Below are 23,745 nucleotides of genomic sequence, written 5' to 3' on the forward strand. Positions count from 1 at the left end.
AGGCCCGGCGCCTCGCGGAGGGGGGCCGGGCACGCCTGAGTGACATCCAGATGAGGGTCCTGGAACGCGTAGACCCAGCGCTCCACGGCCAGATCCTTCGGAGGCAGACCCATCTGGAGTTGGCCGGTAAGTGGCCAAGCATTACTGTGTGAGACAGGGCATGTTGCAGTGTGCTGGTTGTCTGATACCTGCCTGTATGTGTGACATAGGCCATGTACGTATGTGTGTGTGCAGGGACATCATGGTCAGGCATGTGAGTACAGTGATGTGTGAACCACATGGTTGGTGCATGTGTTCTATTGCAACATGGGGGGCTCTGTGCGGAATGGACACATGGAAGCATGGCAGTCTCTGCTCCTGGACATGGGTGGGGGTGAGGGATGGGTGCTGGTCCCATGTACACGTATGGTGCCCATGTGTGTGTGTCTGAACTGCGTGTCTGTGACTTGTAACTGCCTTGGATGCATGACACATGTCTGTGACAATGTTCAGATTCACTGATGCAGCCTAGTCATCCTTGTATCCACTGCGTCTGTGGTGTACGAGGCCAGATGGATGGAACTACGGTGAGGTGTGTGCATGTGATGGCAAGACCCATGATGCATGTGAGTTTAAAACCAACATTGTATGAATCATGAGTCCCTTGGTCATGTATGCCAATGTCCATGGCATGCGCCATGCCTGTTACTGTATGTGTTTTGCCTGCACTGACCCATGTGTTGTGGAGGGACATGATGGAAGTGATGTATGACAGTGCCACTCATCTGCTGTTGCTTCCTGTCTAGGGGACCATTGTACAGTACCCTGATGCTTGTGTTCTATGTCTCCCTCTGCACAGTGGCAAGTGAAGAAGAGGGCGGAAAAGGCGCTGTGGAGCAGAGCGGCGGGGATGCCACCACGGCTGCAGCAGAAGGGGTGGGTGAGCCCCCACAGGGGCTTGCACCGGCGGAAGACGGCGTGGAGACATCCAGGTTGGTGGTTTCCACAGAGGGGGAGGAGGCCGCTACTGAGCCACACATGGGGCCTGGTGGGGGCATCCCCGCTGGTGCAAGTGGTGCAGTCCAGGGCCAGGGGCAGGAGGCAGCACAGGTCGCCGTGGAGGTGCCTGTGCATGTCACTGTCCCTGACACTGTGACTGCACCACCATGCACCAGCAGGGATGCCCCATCCCAGGCCCGTCCGCAGGTAGGGGAGATGTCCATGTCATCTGACACTCCTCTACCTGCGGACGAGGGGACCCCTGGCCGTGTGGAGAGGGTCCTGATTGGTGTCGCGTTGCGCACGGCTGGCATTCGTGGTGAGGTGCATGCTTCCCAGGAGGAGCATGCACATCATCACGAAGAGCACCGTGCGTACGTGAACCATTTGAGAGCCGCCATGGTCGGGGGTTTCCTACATGTGTGTGGCCTTCTGGCGACCCTCTCCTCCTCTGTGGAGGCTATGCGCCAGTCGTGCTCCATGCCGTCTTCCGGCCCAGATGCCAAAAGGGCCCCCTGTGGACCTGCCCCGACCAACGCAGCCAGCTCGGTGGGGACCCCATCCCTGCCACAGTCGGGAGTCGAAGGTCCAGCAGGGGTGGACACACCAGCAACTGTCCCCCTGCAGATGGAGGATGTGCCGGCATCATCTGGCAGGGCACGTGCACGACGGCATCGGTGGATTCCATCAGCCTGGATGCCGTCGTGCTGGCAGAGGCAGTGGCGTCGGAGGCAGCAGCAGGCTCGACGTGGGAGGCATCATGGCTCGGGGCCATCAAGATCAGAGGGGCAGGCATCGGCCGGAGGGCAGGAGAACCCTGGGATGGCAGTGTCTTCCGTGTGGGAACAGTTGGTCCAGCGGATAGGTGCGGAGCGGCAGCGGGCGGAAGAGGAGCGGCTCACGATGGTCAGGGCGGAGTTCTCCATGCGTCGGGCGTTGAGGCGGGCTGAGTGCCTCGAGGAAGCTCGCAGGGAGTTTGAGGTGGACACAGGGTTGTCCCTGCGAGACCTCGGGGCCAGGACAGAGTCCCGCCTCCGGGACATCGACATGGAGTTCGAGGATGCCCTGGCCGGCAACATCACAGAGTGAGCCGCAGGACTTGCCCGCTGCCATTGTATATAGTTCTTTAGTTAGTTAGTGTTAGGTTTCCTTTATTTTTTACATTTTTTTTGGACCGCTCAGACAATGGCCACTTTTCTGTATATATTTTTATTATTAGTTAGTAGTAGTAGGTTAAATTTATGGTGTTGGACTCATGGACCCTGGGATATTCTTGTACATAGTTTGATGTTTGGAAAAAATTTGTTGGATTTATATTTGTGTTCACCATGAGGCAATGGTTTTTCCTTATTTTTCCCCCAATTATTTTGCTTTGGACTACATTAGTTTTTGGATTCCTTTGTTTTTTGATTTTTTCTATTAGTTCTCTGACATGGACCATTTGTTTTGTCTTCCCCATTGTTGTGTGTTTTATTTCTTTACTTCATTTTTATCTTTAATACATATATTTATTACTTACATTTGTGGTATTTTCTCATTGGTTTCATGCATGTCATGATATGGGTTTTGACATTCACTTGCACCCATTGTGTATGTGTGTGTGAGGGACATGTGTTCATTTACATACTTGCCATTGGGGTTGTATCATGTAATTGCATCTACTATGTGGGTGGATGCAATCCTTGGCTGGGTGTTTGTGCTGGGTATGCTGCCCATTACTGCCATGATTGCGTTTCGTCAGGACCTGGGGGCAGGGGGACATGAGTGGGGGCCTGCTGGGGGGTGGGGGTGCAAGGGGACATGAGTGGGACATGGTTGGGGGCCTGCTGGCAGGTGCCCCACAGTGCTGGGGGGTGGGGGTGCAGGGGGACATGAGTGGGGGCCTGCTGGGGGGTGGGGGTGCAAGGGGACATGAGTGGGACATGGTTGGGGGCATGCTGGCAGGTGCCCCACAGTGCTGGGGGGTGGGGGTGCAGGGGGACATGAGTGGGGGCCTGCTGGGGGGTGGGGGTGCAAGGGGACATGGTTGGGGGCCTGCTGGCAGGTGCCCCACAGTGCTGGGGGGTGGGGGTGCAAGGGGACATGAGTGGGGGCCTGCTGGGGGGTGGGGGTGCAAGGGGACATGAGTGGGACATGGTTGGGGGCCTGCTGGCAGGTGCCCCACAGTGCTGGGGGGTGGGGGTGCAGGGGGACATGAGTGGGGGCCTGCTGGGGGGTGGGGGTGCAAGGGGACATGAGTGGGACATGGTTGGGGGCCTGCTGGCAGGTGCCCCACAGTGCTGGGGGGTGGGGGTGCATGTCTCGCCCACTTTCTGGTGTGTGCGCTGAGGTTGTGCGCTTTCACTGTGCGCGTCGCGCACGCCTTTCGCGATGTTGCAGTGACTTGTGCGCCATGCACGGGTTTGGCGCACATCCCGCGGTGAACACGCGCAGGGACTTCCATGAATCGCACGTGTGCGCGTACGCCTGTTTTTTTCCGCTTGTGCCTGCTTGCGCCTGCTTGCGCGTAGATTTTCGGCGCACGTTTGTTCCATGAATCGGCCCCTAAGTTGTGCAGAATATGCATGTGAAGATTTATATGATTTCCTACGCATATCAAATAAAAACAAAACAAACATAGACATACTAACACCTGGAGAACTTTGTTCTTTGGATCCTGTTAATGTTTCAAGATATTTTCACCATCGCTTCATTGCTATGCTACATCTTATTTGTAATAAAACTTTTCCTCCCCTTGGAGAAGTGCAACACTTCTTTTGGAGAAAAGAATACCAAGCCAGAGGAGCACCACATATCCACATGCTTTTATGGATTAAAGATGCTCCTAAATTTGGTCAAGACAGTGATGCCACTGTTTACAGTTTATTGAAAAATATGTCACTTGTGTAATTCCATCAGAAGCCACAAATAGTGATCTTCATGCACAAATTTTACAATTTCAAAGACACAAATGTGGAAAATATTGTCGTCGCAAATACAAAAACAAAGGGAAATACTACACCAAACGCCAATTTGGTTTCGCTAGACCAGTTACAAATACAGGTCAAGTGAACAACCTCATGTCTTCAGTTAGACATAGTGTTAAAGGTAAATCACCTAAAAATACATATTACATAAAAAGAAAAGAAGAACAAAAATATATCAATGATTATAATGCAATCATTGCCCACTTATGGAATGCAAACATAGATGTGCAGTACATTGCAGACAATTCTACTCCAGTTGCACGATATGTCACAGCATACTTAACTAAAGCAGAAAATACAGAGCTCCAAGACCTCTGGAATGACCTGTCATCAGATAAAACAGTATCTCAGAAATTATACAGCTTGGGCACAAAAATGCTCACCCATAGAGAATGTGGATCATATGAAGCAACTGATTGTTTAACTGGTACTGCATTGTATGGTAAATCTGAAAATATAGTATGGCTAGGTCTTGGTCCAGCTAAATCTAGAAAAAGAGTTCTAAAATCATATGAAGATATAGAAACAATAGCCAAACATGATCCCAACAGCCAAGACATTTTAAAAAACAATTTATTGGACACATACTACCCAAAAAGAAGTAATACTTTGGAAAACATGTGTCTATACAACATAGCCCAAAACTACTCATACAAAAATAATATGAAACCTGATGAAAAAAAAGGTAAATATAGCGTGATAAACTGTAGAGGCAGCTTAGTTAAACTCACTAAACCAAATTTAATTAATCATATCAAATTGTCATTAAAGTTTCCTCAACATAAAGAAGTATATTACATGTCCCTGCTACAACTCTTCAAACCATGGAGAAAAGAAGAACAATTACTAGATAACTATGACTCATATGAGGATGCTTTCAAAGCAAATGAAAGCACTATAACTGATGTAAACTTTACACAGTACAAAACAATGTTGCACAATGAAAAGCAACACGAAGAAGAACTCCAAGCCCAACTAGATAAGGACACTCCTGACAGTAGTCAACCTTCTGTAAAAGGAAGCCAAGAACCACTGGGAGAACCACTAATAATAAATGAGGCAGAATTAGCTATGATAGAAGTAGAAAATACCATGTGTCAGTATGAAGATAAAGAAGACTTAACTATACTACAATCAAAACTAAACAATGAGCAAAGTAGCATTTTTCAAGAAGTAACAAAACAAATTGCACATGGTGTAAAACATGAAAATAAAGAATGTTCCTGTCATAATTATAAACCTATACTACTGTACGTCAGTGGTGAAGCTGGTTCTGGCAAAACATTCCTAATCAAAATCATTAGTAAGTTCCTTCAACAATTGAGAAACAACAAACTGTCAGCTGTTGTCACTGCCCCCACAGGTTTAGCTGCCTACAACATAGGTGGTGTTACATTACACTGATTACTACTATTACCAGTAGAACACCAGAACAAATTATAGTATTACAAACTTTCTGCAGAAGCTGCAATGGAATTACGCAGAGTATTGAAACAAATGAAAATGCTACTAATAGATGAAGTGAGCATGGTCTCCAACCTGATGTTAGCTTTGATTCACCTCAGATTACAAGAAGTACTCAAAACAGACTATGAAGAGCTCTTTGCAGGAAAACACATTATTGTTTTTCAAGATCTGCTTCAATTAACACCAGTAAAAGGTGAGCCTATTTTTAAAACATTAGGACACAAACTCTGCCGTAAAACTGTTGGCAGCATTGGAAATGTCAACCTTTGGCAACATTTCCAATACAGAGAATTAACAGAAAACATGCAGCAATCTGCAGATCTCACTTATGCCAACATTTTAAAAAGTATCAGAGTTGGTATACTTTCTAAAGAAGCAGAAGCAATATTGAAAACCCGGCACATTAATGCACTTTATGGCGATAATGCATGTGCTACAGATGTTATGGAACAATTAGCCCAAAAAAATGTCAATTGTATGGCCTTAATGCCAACTCTTGCAAGCTGTTCCAAATTCAATGAAATCATGCTAAGTAAAGAAATGCAAACAATCATGGAAATTAGCGCCACAGACAAACTAGATGTACATGGTATGACACTACCCATGTGTGACCAAGCCACAACAAGACTAAATAGTTTAGAAAAATCAATCTCAAACACAGCAGGCTTAGAAAAGATATTAAAATTATCCTTAAATTGCAGAGTAATGCTTAAACGTAACCTTGATGTGGACCAAGGACTAGTTAATGGAGCACTGGGTACAGTTGTTGGCTTTCAAACATACCCACGCGACAACAAAATTCAGTTTGTCAATATACTCTTTGACAAACTTTCAGAAGTAAAAAGGATAGGACGCTCAACAGCTAGATTCCTTCTCTTCAAAGATATGTATGTACGCAGTGAACAATTTTCTCTAACTCTTACATACGCAGTCACGATTCATAAATCACAAGGTCTTACCCTGGACAAAGCAATGATAGATATTGGTAACACAGTCTTTAAAGAAGGCATGAGCTATGTAGCACTATCACGCTTACGTACACTTGACGGTCTATTTCTAATCAACTTTGATGCAAGTAAAATAAACGCTGATATTCCTTGCATTTTAGAATACAATAGACTTCGCTCACTATACACTCCCCACCTAAACACATATTCTGTTCCACAAAAAGTAAAACGCAAATCCTCCAAAGAGAGTAAAAGAAAGTAATACTTCATCAAGTACCAGAAGCAAAAAAGAATCAATTAGGGAAAGTAAACCAGGTACTTCTTTAAAGAAGGAAGAAGGAAGACAAACTCCAAAAAAAGCAGTTAGATACAGAACTACCTGGACCATTTAAATTCTCAAATATAGTTGGTGTAAGTTGCTACGCAAATGTAGCAGTGAATATTCTATTTCAATTACCACCAATTGTTGACAACATTTACTTACACAGTACAGACCCATTGTGTTTGCAAATGTTAGTACTTCACAGAAATGCAGCAAACAATCCTGACAACATGTATAGTGTTTATGGAATAAGACAACAATTGGACTACTGTGCTGGAATGGTGAAATTCACTATAAACTCACAGGACAGGAAGATCCACAAGAATTTCTAATGTACTTACTACAAGTACTGGAAAACAAAAACATACATATAAATGAAATCTTTCAGATTTCATACATGTGGAAACATACATGCACTCTCTGCAACAATGTGACACAAGAAGAAATCCCCAATGAACGCTTCATATATATATCAATACCAAATATTGAATCCATTCCATTTCAGCGACTTGTACAAAATGCAAACCATGGTAGATTATGCTCTACCTGCAATTCAGATAATCGCTCCACGTTAGTAATGCAAACATATAGTAAATACATAATACTAATGCTTCTACGTTACAATGCAGATGGTACCAAAAACAACTGCAAGCTGACTGGATTCACACATGGTCAATATCACTTGTTAAGAAAACCTTCACAACAATAGGTATAATCTACCACGCAGGAGCCACAACCAATTCAGGGCACTACACTGCATATATAAAAAAGAAATGTGGATGGTTTGAATGTAATGATAGTACCATTACTCTAAAGCAGAGATTACTAGGAAATCTTGCAAACGCTTATTTGTGTTAAAAAAATATAAACTGTTGGAATACTCCAAAAGGTATCTAACTGCTCAAAGATTCTACAACAACTAATCAGATAAATGAATACCACTAAATTAGACCAAAAAATACACAGTTGGAATACGCCAATTGGTATCTAACTGTCCCAAAATTTAACAATATCCAAATAGATAAATCAATACCACTAAAATATATCAATAAAATAGACAGTTAGAATACGCCAATTGTTATCTAACTGCTCCAAAATTTTATAATATCAAAACAAATAAATAATATGTTACTGCTCCAAAAAAATACAACAATCCAAAGTATAAAGCATAAGCCAGAAACAACAAGTGAACGCTGAAAACAAACAAACGAATAAACTGTAGCATAACAAAACTTTTTTTTTAATCCAACATGGATTTTTTTTTCTCCCACAGACCCAATGATTTTAGCAACAAATACAGAAACTGAGCACATTTCACAGTACTCTGATTTGTAATCTACTAAATATGAGGGTCCAAAAAAAAAAAAAGTATATTGTTTATACAATGTAATAAGTCATTACAAAATACTAATACTAACATGCTATTTTCTTTTATCACAGAAATTAACAAGAAATATATGTACTCCGGTTACTAGACCAAACAGTAAGTATACAATAATAAGGAGAACCATAGCAGCATATCACATCCATAGTATCTAATACCTTTGTTCCTCATACATTTGTTTTTCACCCAAAGTTATAAGCAAACATGAATGTGATATGCTGCGGTGGTGGTTGCCAGGACATAGAGTCTTGGGTGCATGGCCAAATGGCCATGCACCCAAGACTCTATGTCCTGGCAACCACCACTGCAGCATATCACATCCATAGTGTCAAACATTTCAACTATGGTCTATGGAAACTTTTAATGTCCGCGGACATTATGAGTGTTCTTAGAACACTTTCAACTTGCCAGTGAACAATACGGACAGCGTTTTCAGGACACCCCCTACGAACATTTCAGAACAACCCGATAGTTCTTAGAACACTTTCAACTTGACAACGAACAATACGGACAGTGTCCTCAGAACACCCCCATTTCGTTTATTCGAACATTTCAGGACACCATGAGTGTTCTAAGAACACATTCAACTTGACAGAGAACAATACGAACAGCATCTTCAGGACACCCCCTACGAACATTTCAGAACAACGCGAGAGTTCTTAGAACACATTCAACTTGACAGAGAACAATACGGACAGCGTCCTCAGGACACCCCCATTTTGTTTATTTGCGAACATTTCAGGACACTGCGAGTGTTCTTAGAACACATTCAACTTGCCAGCAAACAATACGGACTACACCTTCAGGACACCCCCTACGAACATTCCAGGACACCGCGAGTGTTCTTAGAAACGTCTTCAGAACACCCCCATTTTGTTTATTTGCGAACATTTCAGGACACTGCAAGTGTTCTTAGAACACATTCAACTTGACAGAGAACAATACGGACAGCGTCCTCAGGACACCCCCTACGAACATTTCAGAACAACGCGAGAGTTCTTAGAACACATTCAACTTGACAGAGAACAATGCGGACAGCGTCCTCGGGACATCCCGTTTTGTTTATTTGCGAACATTTCAGGACACCGCAAGTGTTTTTAGAAACGTCTTCAGAACACCCCCATTTTGTTTATTTGCGAACATTTCAGAACAACGCGAGTGTTCTTAGAACACATTCAACTTGACAACGAACAACACAGACAGTGTCCTCAGAACACCCCCATTTCGTTTATTTGCGAACATTTCAGGACACCATGAGTATTCAAAGAACACATTCAACTTGACAGAGAACAATACGAACAGCATCTTCAGGGCACCCCCTACGAACATTTCAGAACAACGCGAGAGTTCTTAGAACACATTCAACTTGACAGAGAACAATACGGACAGCGTCCTCAGGACACCCCATTTTGTTTATTTGCGAACATTTCAGGACACCGCGAGTGTTCTTAGAAACGTCTTCAGAACACCCCCATTTTGTTTATTTGCGAACATTTCAGGACACTGCGAGTGTTCTTAGAACACATTCAACTTGACAGAGAACAATACGGACAGCGTCCTAAGGACAGCCCCATTTTGTTTATTTGCGAACATTTCAGGACACCGCGAGTGTTCTTAGAACACATTCAACCTGTCAGCCACAACCCCCATTCATATTTGCAAACATTTCAGGACACAGCGAGTGTTCGACAACGTCTTCAGAATACCCCCATTTTGTGTATTTGCGAACATTTCAGGACACAGCGAGTGTTCTTAGAACATATTCAACTTGACAACGAACAATACGGACAGCGTCCTCAAGACAACCCCATTTTGTTTATTTGCGAACATTTCAGGACACTGCGAGTGTTCTTAGAACAGTTTCAGTTTGCTTGCAAACAAAACGGGCACATATTGAGTCCTCAGAACACCCCCCATTCAGTTTATTTAGAACATTTCAGAACACCCGTGATGTCCGCAGACAAATCGAACACAAAAAGAACGTCTAACACATAAAAAAACACAACTTTCATCCTATCTCATACACTCCCACCCTCCCCAAACACTCCTACACACCAACACACTCTACTAAATACAAATTGTGAACAAAGTTTCACTGCGCTGTCTGCGGACGACCGCAAATCCAAGATGGCGGGCGCTACCGAAAATCTGACGCGCTTCACGCTCCACGCCGTCCAATCAGCAAACACGTTGCATGTCCACGAACATCACGCAAGCCGATTGGCCAATCAGGACACTGTCCGCGGAGCGAACAGGGAAGTGTGTCCGCGGATCGAACACAGATATCACTCATTATTTTTACCTACTTTTTGGTCATTTTAAAAAAAAACTACTGGACGGATTTTCACCAAATTTGCAAAAGCACGCTTTTGGGACCAAACCGCTGCTCCTGGTGAAAATCCGTCCAGCTGCTCGCTGGACGGATTTGGTGAAAATCCGTCCAGCGGTTTGGGCTGTAGACGCGAGCAAAAACATTTTTCCCATTCAGTCTATGGGGAAAAAAAGTTTTGGGACACCCCCTATAACCTTGCCCCCCCTGGACGAATCCTCACCAAACTTTGCAATTCAGATTGACCCAAATACTTTTTTTGCAAAGTTTGGTGAGGATTCGTCCAGGGAGAGCGAAGTTATAAGCCGCCCAAAAAGTGCTCTTCCTATGGAAACACCAATTTAACCATAACTACATGGCCACTACTGTGGCCATGTAATTTAAACCTTTACAAAAATGAAATAAGATTTCTAAAACAAACATCAAATCATGTTATACATACATAAAATTCCTTAAATGATCAAACAGTACGCAATAAAATTTCACAAATAAAGCTATACATATTTCATCACATAAAACTAAGTAGGTTAAAATACATGTCAAGGTTTCCATCTGCACATAAGTAGAGAAACCTACCTATTATTACTATTACACACCTATCTGTCTATACGGGTTTCCAGTTATTATTTGCATTAACACCCACGTGAATATTTCAGATAAACAGGTCACCACCATGCTTCGTATGATTAAGGTTCTATATTGCATTACAAATATGTTTCCTCCAGACCTCATATTATTAGAATTCTATATTACATGACAGATATTTTTGAAATAGTCAGTCACGGTGGCCTTTAAAGGCATGGAAGAACCATGTAGCATTTCATACCAAATCACTTCTCTTTTTACCCAATATGGATCACTAACAAATTTAACAAAATGTTCAAGTCTCTCTTTCCTTAAAGAAGTACAGATTAACAAAACATGCAATAAAGTTTCAATTTCTCCTTCAGCTTTACAAAATCTGCACATTTTTCGATCATCTGATAAATGATTACGAATGGAGCATATTTCATTTGTATTCAATACATTTAGCCTAAATCGCATTATATTGTTCCACATTTGTCGTGAAGGGTATTTTGTAAGGTAGCTCTCAGGTATATGTGACGTTATTCACTCGTACTCGTTTGGGTTTGGAGCTGGCTGTTAGCCAAATGTCCACAATTCCCACTTGACATGACCCGCTATGCATCTTTTCATAAAAAAAGAGAACATTAATCACGTCGTTTTGCCTTTGTTATACTTCATCCCTGCATGCAGTCTGCTCAAGGGCCTTTTCGGTGTTCACTATGCTTGCATAATCGAAGCAGTCCATGCACTATGGGGATTGAAAGGAACATTTCATGAGCAGGCGCTCATAGAAGCTTCTGGATATCCAGCATCAGCCAGTAAGAAGGCCTTAATTCTAGGGAATGAGGACCAAGTACATACTTTGCTCATCATCAACGGTCGTAATTTTAACAGACACATGGCCTAATTCACAGAGCGTTTTCCATTGGGATTTTGCCCTTATAAAACGCTTCTGTGAATTAGGCCCACAAAGTCGCCCATGTTTTGGTTATACCCTGCATTTCTGCGAGTCACCTGACAAAAGTGTTTTTTCTCCTCTTCAGCACACCACGAAGCAAACGGCAATGCTCCATCAACCCTCTCCGCAGTGTGGGGCTAGATGTAAAGTTCACAGCTGATGGGCAAGAATTGAACCATATCCACACCTCATATTATCTTCTGCCCTAAAACAAAGAGACTGATGGCACCAGTAAGAGGAAGCCGGAACGGAGTGAACCATTTTGCAGTGTCTAAGGTCATATCTGCTTCACAACCAGAGCATTGGCAATGTAGAGGATCAGACACTAACCTTTGAATAGAGGGGCAGTCGCAAGTGCTGAACTGTGGCCTACAATTAAACCAGGAAGTAATTGTATAAGGAACAGTTGTACAAAATAGAATTTTACATAGTAACCATACCACAAATGCAGGAACCTTGAAGACAACAAAAGTGTATCACTGAAACCGATTTACAGGAGATACATTGGGCCTCATTACAAGGTTGCCGGTCAGGTAACAACGGTGCCGGTAAGCTACTGGCACTGTTGTTACCGGACCGGCAAACTACGAGTTCTACGAGCGGGGGCCTTTCAGCCCGCCAGGTATGCCTGGCGGGTGGAACGGCACCTGCTCGCAGACCTTGACAGATGCACTGGCACGATTCATGAATGGCACAGCAATGGGGAATTACCGGGACCGCCAGGGCTGTAATGCCCCAGTGAGTCCCAATTGCTGGGCGGCAGAAAGAAAATGACTATGGCGGCAGCCGTGCCATTTTTACCGGCGCGGCTACAGCCGGACTCATAATGAGCCCCAATGTTAACTAAATGGAACCAGCATTCTTGGGGACAACCGTGAAATTGTACAGTGACAGTGTTTTCAGAACATCCGGGAGGGCAACCCTTGAAATAAATCAAAGACTCCATTGATTCAAGCTTCTTTACATTTTGTGGTACTGTACACTAGCCAGATTAAACACATGGAGTGTCAATTTAAGTGTCCAAAACTTGAAGAGATGGGTGTGGATGTGATTTATGCATATGCAGGCTGCCCTCACCTGCATGGTTTCTGGCACAACATTTGTAGTATATTTGCCGTGGAAACCCTTCCTTCTGCTGAACAGTATCTTCTTTGGGTTTTATTAAGGATGGGGTTGTCCAATATCAGACTTTGGCCCTCATTCCGAGGTTGGTGGTAGTCATGGCGCTATTTGCGCCATGACTGTCACCAATAACGGTACCGTGTCCGGTTTGGTGCAATGGGGACTTACCGGTCTAGTCAGACATTGGCGGGAGCGTTAAATCCACATTCACCAAACCATTCCCATTTGAGCCCCCATAGGGCTCAATGGAAATGGGGAGGGCGCCAATAACGGGCCAGCGTATGCCAAGCCCATTATTTGCACCCAGGTCCCTTAACGGTTCCCGTCCTTAACACCTGGTCAGACCAGGCATTAAGGAAGGGACCCTCTAAGGGACCTCGTAGCAGGGCGGTAAGGGATTACCAGCACCGGTCTCCTTACTGGTGCCCGGTATCCCTTACTGCCCTAGTCGGAATGAGGGCCTTTGTCTTTCGGGACATCGTATCACTTAATTTAGCAATTGCTGGGGCCGGGAAATGTAAAGGTACTCTACATGGTAGCGTCTGGTTTTGCAAGTTTATAAACAGCTTTTGTTTGGAAAACCATGTTTTAAACTGGCTGACTGGGGGAAAGCTTTAGGAAGATCCGGGTAATATTTTAGAACTATGCTTCTGAAAACATAGTAGTACAATGCAACTTATCAAAATAATAGGGGTTTGCTACCGCTTATGTTATTTTTAGTAGAATAGGCATTAGTCATCGTTTTAATATATAAATGAAGTGTTTCCATTGATAGTTTGATTCATGAATTAATTTTTTACCTAATTCATTTTATTAGCAACTTGGAATTTGTTCAACAGCTGTTTATAGGATCTTATATACGTTTTTCAAACGAGACAGCTGGAACATTATCTGTGTGGTTAGTGGCACATCAGTACATTAGGAACGTAGGCAATGTGTGTTGTTTATCTATTCATTTAGTTGACTCCCCCATCTTTACTCTTTTAATTTTAGCAAAAATACAATTTTAAAAAGAAGATAAATAGAGGAAGCTGGGTTCAAACCTCTGAAACTGTACTCAACTTTTGTCTCCACATGTGTCTCTGAGTTGCTTGAATGAAAAGTGGCCACCTGTCAAGCAGTGTCAGTGGCTAGGACTATGCAAGGCTATTTTTGTATAATCATGGCACTCATTTGCTGCTGTGGAAACGTCTTTCTTTGACAGTTTTGGTTATTCCACACGCTCCTTCCCTGCAGCTACTCACTGTGACTAGTAGACCAACAGTTTCTATCCGCTCTCCTAACTCTAAGTACGCATTGAGAATCATTTGAATTCAAAGGTGATTGAGACATGATTATAATCGTAATACTAATGTAAAGTGTGTCATATTGTAAAATAGCGTTTTCTTATTGGCTTTCCCAAATTTGTCAAGCATGTTAGATAACTCTAGGATTGCTTTTGTCCTTTATTTCAGACCAATTGATTAGTAATGCAAAATGAATGAAGAGGCTTTCACAAAGGGAATCAGCGATGTGATGGCGCCCAGTGTGTTGTGACATAATGAGCTGTATAGTGAGTAAACATAACAATAAGTACATGTTGGTGGGAAGGTCTTTTAGAGTGACCTGCGCCTCAGGTTGTGAACTCGAGTCCATGGGCACTTTGGCAATGAGACATGCTGAGGAACTGTATCACACTCATTACTGCCCCAACCCCATAAAATGCATATAAAGGCAAAGACTGTCTAAAACCATTGTGATAATCCTTATTTACCAATCCCACAGATACGACTTTCTATACCAAACATGCAGATATATGGTTGGTATGGGAAGGAAAGTAAAAGTAGGAAAAAACAAAACAAAAACAAAGGGTGTAACACAACAAGTGAAGATACAGGAGATCGAAGGTGTGAATTTGGGTTCAACATGATCTATGGAGGATCTCTGGAGGTTGGAGAACCCCATAATGAACAAAAAGGTCATCAAAGCTGGAAGGGCGAGCATTTCGCTAATTTTTCAGGGGTCACAAAAAAGGAAGATTTGTACTTCTGACATAAAACCACAAAGACACCTTCGTATCTGGTGAAAAGTTACTTTATTGAGGCTACTTTTTTTTGCCGTACAATACTTGCCACCAATCAAAATGCAATATAGTGTGGGGCCAAGGACGGATGAACCGAATCTAGCAAATGAAGACCCACTGTGATTGTGTTTTTAAAACGGATTAGCAGACATGTGCTACTATGAAGGGTATTAAGGAGGAATATTTGGCAGAGTTGCACAATAATGAATACTGTTTGCCGAGCATGTTTATACTAGAGAGAACTTTGCACGATTTGAGTGATCCATAAAATATCATTACCATCTGCTGAAAAATAAAAAAAAAACTAGAACCTTGTGGGTATGCCAAGCCAACGATAGCTAGCTTCTAACACGGTTGGATCAACTGCCTCTCTGGGAGAGTTTGTAGACAAAATAGTGCTGAAATCTGTCACGGAAATGGCTTTTTTCCAGGAGAGGAAAGTGAGTTATATGCCCACGTGTAATTCTATCTAAGACCAACTATGCTTTGAACATCTTTTAGAAGTGCCCAAATGCTCCTGTATAAATAGATCCAAATAAGTACAATTAATAGTACATGAGTATCCATTGTTGACACTTCCCAAAAGTTTTGACATTTGAATAAGCTCAGCACAAGTCTGGCAAGGACGGTCTGAGCTGGCAAAAAAACAAATGCTTATTTTCTTTTCTTTTTACAAAATGCTTTATCACTCGAGTTTTCACCTTGACAATCAAGGTATTCTATCAGAGGCAATCCTTCCTGGCAGTGAACAGTGCTGTACTACATATTAAAGGGAAATAAAGACTCTGCAGCAGGACGTTACCAGCCGGAAGCCCCGTCCAGCTCGAAAGTATAGTCTTTGGCATTACTGACAAATATTTTGAAGGCAGTGGGCCTCATTACGACTGTGGCGGCCACAGTATGAACGGTGCAGTAAGGGACCAGCACCGTTCAGACCGGGCTGCCACATCACTAGTCCTGCAGCGGGTCCCGCTCTGTACGCCTGGCCAGACCAGACATGCAGAGCGACACCTGCTAGCAGGACAGGATGCTAACAACGGACCCGTCATTAACGGTCCATTGTTAGCATCCTCCCCATTCCCATTGAGCCCTATCGGGGCTCAAATGGGAATGGGGACATACCGGTTCCGAGTCCCGCAAATGGGAATTACCGGGCCCGCAATGGTCAGAATGGCCCAGTAATTCCCATTTCGCGGGACCCAGACTTGAGTTTGGGGGTAGCCATGGCGCTAAAAACGGCATGGCTACCTCCAAACTCGTAATGAGGCCCATTGGAATGTCTTCACCGTTAACTACTATTAGCCCAGTTAAACTTACTTCGGTGTCCATTAAGATACAGCCAAGGTTTCTAGAAATGCACTGTCGTTGGATTCAGATAGTACATGACATCGGTTTGTTAGGAGACTGGTTATATCAGCCAGTGTAATGGTCAGCCTTTCACCAAGGCCTGAACATCTGGCAGCAGTCACCAGCTCTACCTCTAGTGCACCACTCCAGCAGGAGAACTGAACAGCAATTTTACAAGGGCTTCATGAAAATGCAGCATGGTAAAGCCAACTATGTGACTTTTACCGCAGACTGCTTTCCTAGCACAAGAATGGTGACTGGAAATCGGCTTGGAGGGCCTTTGAAAAGAGTTAAAATAGCACACTCATCTCGTGTTCATCAGGACTGAATGGTTCTGTGGGACTTGTGAGACTTTGGAGGCAGTGCACGACAAGCGCAATGTGTCCATTGCCACCCAGTCCGTCTTACCATTGAAATCAGCACTCTCCTGCCAAAGGATTGTGGTGCAGTGTTCTGATCTTGGGCAGAAGTAGATGTTCTAAGCTCCTTATCATATTAAGGAAGGTCCTGCTTCATCCAATCATATCAATTAGCAATGTTTAGTTCTATAGCAAACCTCCTTCTCTAGTACTGAAATTAACCAAAGTGCAACACATATTTACTGTAGCGTCTGTGTCGTCCATTTGCTTTCGCTCTAAAACTGTGCAAATTTGGACTTAACATATACTTTCGTGAATGTTGCTCCTTTTATTGGCATGATTTCAGTCTTACATTATGAGTGTTCTGTTCGGAGCATCAAAAGACACCGCTGGCACCCCATTTTCATGTAAATAGTACCCCCTGTGTTGTCATCATCAATGCCCTTGCTTCCCACAGGAAAGACAGCAAGAATGTGAGCCTAATTGTCCTATTTAATGAATATTCCAACCTGAATAACTAATCTAACCAGACTCTCGGCTCTGTACCCCTCATTACAAGTTTGACTGTGTGGTTATTTGCTGGGGGTAAATCAGAAAACCAACTGCCATTTTTAGCACCCTGCCGAATTCTGACTTTGGATAATAGATGTAGTAATTATCTAGAGGTAAATACTCCACTTGGTCATCAAAAATCATCAGATTTACCACAGTGGAGTTACCAGTCACTGTAAAACCAATGAAATCCCAATGGAGTCCTAAGGACCCATAAAATGGGAACTAACAACGCTGTTACCCTACTCATAATTCCACAGTAAATCCATAGGACTAAGTGATGGTAAATTAGTTTGGTGTTCACTTCATGAGAATAATGATGGGGGGGTGCCTTTTGGAATTGCAAGTCCTATAAAACCATATGAGAACCTCATTTACTTCCTACCCTCTTGCTTATGGGGCTAACCATCTTGTAGAGCATGCTCATATATTCTGACAGTTAAGACAAAAACACTGAAATCTTTATCTTGAAGCACCACTTTACATTCACCAACAATAGTGTGCAGTAAATCCAGATTGTAGAAAGGATTTTTCCACAGTTCACTGCAGCAGATGCCTTGAATAATTCTGGTAGCTTTTTGCTCATATTAAATCGGGCTGTTAGTCTGCGTTGAAATTGTACTACTTAGCCCCATAAAGTCTCCAGGTAATACAGCATATTTTTTAACATGCCATGAAATCGAAATACAGTCTGCATTTGGTAGACCTTGGTAGCAGTGCCGAAGCTCCCGAACTGCTGAGTCTTTGTGCAGTTTGTTCCGTGAGCATTGCACACCCACAACGTCTTCACATCTGTAACGCAGATGCTAACTCACCACTGTTCCGTCTTCAGCAATTGTTATAAACACACACAGGTCTGATGCATTTGGAGGATTTCGACCTAAAATGTCTCTGTCAAGTAACTCACATTAGCTCATGTAGATCTCTAGGCAAATCTGCCTGATTAGTTAAAGTTTGATGATCTTCCATTAAACGAATCGCTGAGTGCACAGAATGGCAAAAATATGCATGCAGTAAAAGGAGGACATTTTTGTCTTGGGGCATTGCTTTCCATGTGCCAATAACTCTTTGCAGCAGGTGTCTTAACATATTGGGGCATGTCATCTGCTAAAAGCCCAAGCTGTATTGCAAATTAGCAAATTGTAAACCCATGAAGTGTACTTATTTAATTATTACAGGTTAATGATAAAGGGCTGTGTCCAAAGCATTTCACAAAAAAGCAAGGCAGTACAATAAACAGCAAGTAATAGCACAACCACCACCAAAGATTACAGCCAGCCAAAACAAGACAATGCACAAGTACAATTCAAGATCATAATACGCAACTTAGAAAAATGAACACCAGTAAATAGTAAATTGATCATAACGTGAGTTAGTACAAGGGCATATGTAAAACAAAACAAAAAGAGCATTTCGTATTTCAGCCTTATAATGAAAAGAATGAGACATGTGAAAATCCATAAGAAGGACACTGAGAAGAAGAAAACAATTAATTCATCTTCTCCAATGCTTAACATCACAGACCGGGATCTAAGAGCAGAGCAGGAATAGAACCTGTGCTGTTCTGCATTGTCTTGTTTCCAAGGAAAACGTGTTGCCCCTGAGCCAAACTAAGAAGTACAGCTGAAGGATAGATAGGCAAGATAGTGCCAAATGAGATCACAGAAACAGTCAGAAACCAAATTGTAAACGCATTTAAAGTAATACAGAAGAATTGAACATCAAATATGGCTTGGACAGAAAGCCAACAAAACTGATCAAAGTAAAGAGACACAGCAGATGAAACGGTAATAAAAAAAAAAAAGAATATGAAGACCAAATAGCCTACAATATCAAAATCTACAACTTGTACGAAGACTGAACAGTGAAACAGATCAAAACATAGTGAGGTGAACCAACATACAGGGAACAACAACAACTATGCTTGCTAAGAAGCAACATTTACAATAATGGTAGCAACATAACCGAACTACCAAAACGATGTATTCTCCTGACTGAAGACTTATTACCAAATGTTAGCAATAGGAAGGGTTAAAGGTAGAAAATAGAAATCGGCAAACACACAGAAGAAGACTTTTTGTATTTAAACAGAGAAAATGTGAATGCCTTGGGTATTATCTGCATTCAAATGCGCTCTAAAATCAAAATAGAAAAGTAAAGAAGCAAGATAATGTGAAAGCAAAATTGAGAGGACCACAACTGTACCTTGACAAAATCGATGCAGGAACAAAGTTAGAGAACAATGACACCCTTCCATGACACCACAAATGAGCCATCAGAAAGATACAATTAACACATCAAAACCAATTCAGAGCCCCAAGAGAAGAAAGCCTGCAAAGCAAAACATGGTGATTAACAGCATTAGAAGCAGTATTAAAATCTTTGAAAACCAAAACAGAAAACAACGTAGGATGATGGGCGTGTAGTATAGAATAATAAACAGTTGCAAAAACCTGACTGAAAGTTAGAAAACAAATCATTAGAGCTAAGATAAGATCATTTGAGGTGAAAATACCCTTGAAATAGTTTAGAAAGATTTGTTAAGAGAGAAATTGTCTGATAGTTGGAGGGATCAGAATTGTCCAAGACAGACCTTATCAATAATGGTGTAATTGTTGCCATCTTAGAGTGATCAGGGAAACTAGCCTCTTACTTATTTATAACATGCTTAATACCCAGGTTTCTAAGCGCAGACCAAGGGATCAAACCTGTGTTGCCCCATTTCGTCTTGCTTCCAAGGCGAGCACGTTGCCTCTGAGCTATCCTCCCGAGACAAACAGTAGAATTTAAGTTTTGCTGACACTCGCAGAAACAATAGATCATCTCACCAAGTGTGAGGCACGAAGAAGCCCACAGTATTTAATTAAGTGTTGCAAAAGGAATAGTTTATCATGGGAAGAGAACTGCAGTTGGACACCATGTTCAGTCCTACACGATAATTTGAAGGGCACCAAGGGCCCCGGCAGCAAGCACAGTAGCAAAAGAAAATAAATAGAAGGCATTTATTTTCACCACAGTTTTTTTCTAAGTAGATCTGGCATGATACAAGAGAGGAGCCAGGGAGTGAACAGGTGCAAAAGGGTGAGGGAAAAGGGGAAACAATCCGGGGTTTGGGATTTGGTGTTCCAAGGGCTATAACAATTCCCCTAACCTTGTTGCTGGCCCCTCATAATTATGTTGGATAAACTTTGTGGGATGCTATTGCTCGCACTGTCTCTAATGAAGAGGTCCAATCAGCATTGAAAGATTTATGAACTTGTATATTAGCGGATGCCAACCAATGGCACCACAAAGTTTCTGCAAGTCAGCAGATAATTATCTAATTGAGGGGACAGATGATTACGGGTCATGACGTCATGAAGGGGTGTTGAGGGTGGTGTTTCTGGAAATGTTTTTATCCAATCAGAACATGTAATGTATAAGATTGCATAAGGGTCCCGTGACAACCTACCAATTATGTATTAGCACATCCCCAAAATTATAACAATTGATAAATTATGCTAAGATTTGATTTTCATGTATAAATACTATAACTCTTCTGGATTGGAGTTGAGAATGTATCACAGTTCAGGTCCATGGAGTTGTTTGTTCTCCCAGTCATCTGTTCAATAATGCCGGGCTTTTTTTTTCAATGGTTACACTTCTTTTGTATTACTTTTTTATTTTTCTTAGATCTCCCCTGAGGCACCCTGGTCTACATTTCCACCTCTGGTCCAGTGCCAGTGGAATTAAATGGCTCTTTCTGCCATGAATGTTAGCAGGACTTGGGGAAAGGCCTCTGAGCATTTATGAGTAAGCAAATATGCAGTGAGAACAGCTCAAATGTATTTGCCACCCACTGTTTCATGCAACATAGTAATATGTACATCTGGACAGATGCAATATGGCTGGCCATGGATCCATCATTTTCCGAAAAAGCAGCCCCAATCTAAAAAGCATCTGTTCCACTAAACACCTTTAAATACATGCACACTTCAAAATCGTATAGGGGTTGTTCCAATCAAGCCCATAGTAAAGAACAGCAAAATCCCTGAATGCACTGTGAGGTGCTCCTCAAAGCATGTCTGCCTGCATTCATCGGCCCTTCCTTCAAAACCTCACCAACCTACCTGTTATCGCAGATGTACAAAACCGATTCAAATTCAATCTGGCAAAACCATACAAGGTGGGTGGATATTCCATACTTATTAGCATCAATGTAACATATTGCTAGCCTTATAGACAATAATACAATACAATCATGTTCACAATTTTAACAAGTTTGTCTTTTTTATCAGACCCAACAGGTTGTGGTTCATTTTGCATTCCCTCAGTGAATGTTAGGCTCAGTAATCACACGAAAGACAGTGAATACATATTTACATAAATAGAATGTATTCATGATTGAAACATATTTGATGATGCACTCTTCACAATTAACGAGAGTAGTGAATGCCAAAAGTCTTGGATTCCTTTCTCAACCTGATCTGCAATGGAAGACTCCAAAGCTGCCATGGATGTATTGCATCAGTGCAGGACTGCTTCTTTAGTGATCTGCCTAAGCAGCATTCTCAGCTCCAAGCTGAGTCTCTGAGAACTTAGATGAGTAGATGCTATTTATGACGTGGGATACACTTTGCAGATGATATCCGCTTTCCAGAATCTGAGAAAATATTCAGCTCCCAAGCTTACCTACCCATTAACAGCAACTATTTCACCATTGCACATTACATTTTCCTTCGGCAGCACACCACAATCTAGTACAGAAACAGCAAGCATGTTATATATCCATCCACAAGTACTGCAACAGCATTGCCTTTGCTTTCTTAAGATAAATGGAGCTGGTAGCAACAAATAAGGTTCACCATAATCTGACCTCCTGCATGTTTACAGGACATACACCAAAGTGCACATTCTTTGAGAAACAGATTGGCAGATGGGGAGCAGGTGCAGGTAGAGCTAGCTCACCTGGCCCAAGCCGCACCCACCTGGTGCCTTCCTGGTTGCTGCTCTTTTCCCTACTTAAGGAGTCCTCCAGCCTCTTTTCCTTTGCAGATGGGGAGCAGGTGCAAGTGGATCTAGGTCACCTGGCCTAAGCCCTGCCCACCGGGTGCCTTCCTGGTTGCCGCCCTTTTTCCCAATTTAGCAAGCCCCACCCACCTGGAGCCTTCCTGGTTGCTGCTCTTTTTCCCCACTTAGCAAGCCCCACCAACTGGAGCCTTCCTGGTTGCCACTCTTTTTCCCTACTTAAGGATCCCTCCAGCCTCTTTTCCTTTGCAGATGGGGAGCAGGTGCAAAAGGATCTAGGTCACCTTGCCTAAGCCCCGCACACTTGGTGCCTTCCTGGTGTCCGCTCTTTTCCCCACTTAGATAGCCCTGCCCACCTTCTGCCTTCCTTGTTGCAGCTCTTTTTCCCCACTTAGCAAGCCCCGCCCACCTGGTGAATTCCTGGCTGCTGCACTTTTTCCATACTTAAGGAGCCCTCCAGCTTCTTTTCCTTTGCAGATGGGGAGCAGGTGCAAGTGGATCTAGGTCACCTGGCTTAAGCCCCACCCATCTGGTTGCTGCTCTTTTTCCCTACTTAAGGAGCCCTCCAGCCTCTTATCCTTTGCAGATGGGGAGCAGGTGCAAGTGGATCTGGTTCACCTGGCCTAAGCCTTGCCTACTTCGTGCCTTCCTGGTTGCCTCTCTTTTTTCCCACTTAGCAAGCCCCGCCCACCTGGTGCCTTCCTGGTTGCTGCTCTTTTTCCCCACTTAGCAAGCCCTGCCCACCTTGTGTCTTCCTGTTGCAGCCCTCCAGCCTCTTTTTTCTTAGCAGGTGCAAGTGGATCTAGGTCACCTGGCCTAAGCACCACCCACCTTCTTAGCCCTGCCTCTCCACTCTTGCTTCTCCACTCTTTTTGACTTATTTTCTGTTCTATCCTCCTCTCCCTTTCTGCCTTTTCTCCTTCCCTCCTCCCCTTACTTTCTTATATGCACTTTCTCTATATAATTGTCCCTGGAACTAGTATGATAGCAACCTCGTCTGTCTCCTGCCCCCTCCCCTTATTTGTCATCCCCCCAGCACTATCTGAAATGTCGTCAGGCCTAGTATGATAGTCGCTTGTTTTGTTCCTCCCTCCCTTTCTGCACCCCTCTCCCTCACATTTTGTTTTCCCCGGCTCTACCAGAAATGTCATCAGGCCTAGTACGGTAGTCACCTGTCTGTTTCTATTTCCTTCCCACTCTCCCCCTCCCTTCCTTATCTATGTCTTAGCTCTTGCATTATCTGAAATGTTGTCAGACTGAGTACGAAAGTTAATTTCACATCCGTACTGTTCTTGGCCTTAAGAATTTCATTGTATTTTTCCTTGTTCCCTCCGTGCCTTGAAGCTCTTTGAAACACATTGTGTATAGGCACTATACA

Source organism: Ambystoma mexicanum, chromosome 4q (genome assembly GCF_040938575.1).
Source record: "Ambystoma mexicanum isolate Mex_15411 chromosome 4q, UKY_AmexF1_1, whole genome shotgun sequence".
Classification (NCBI taxonomy): Eukaryota; Metazoa; Chordata; class Amphibia; order Caudata; family Ambystomatidae; genus Ambystoma; species Ambystoma mexicanum.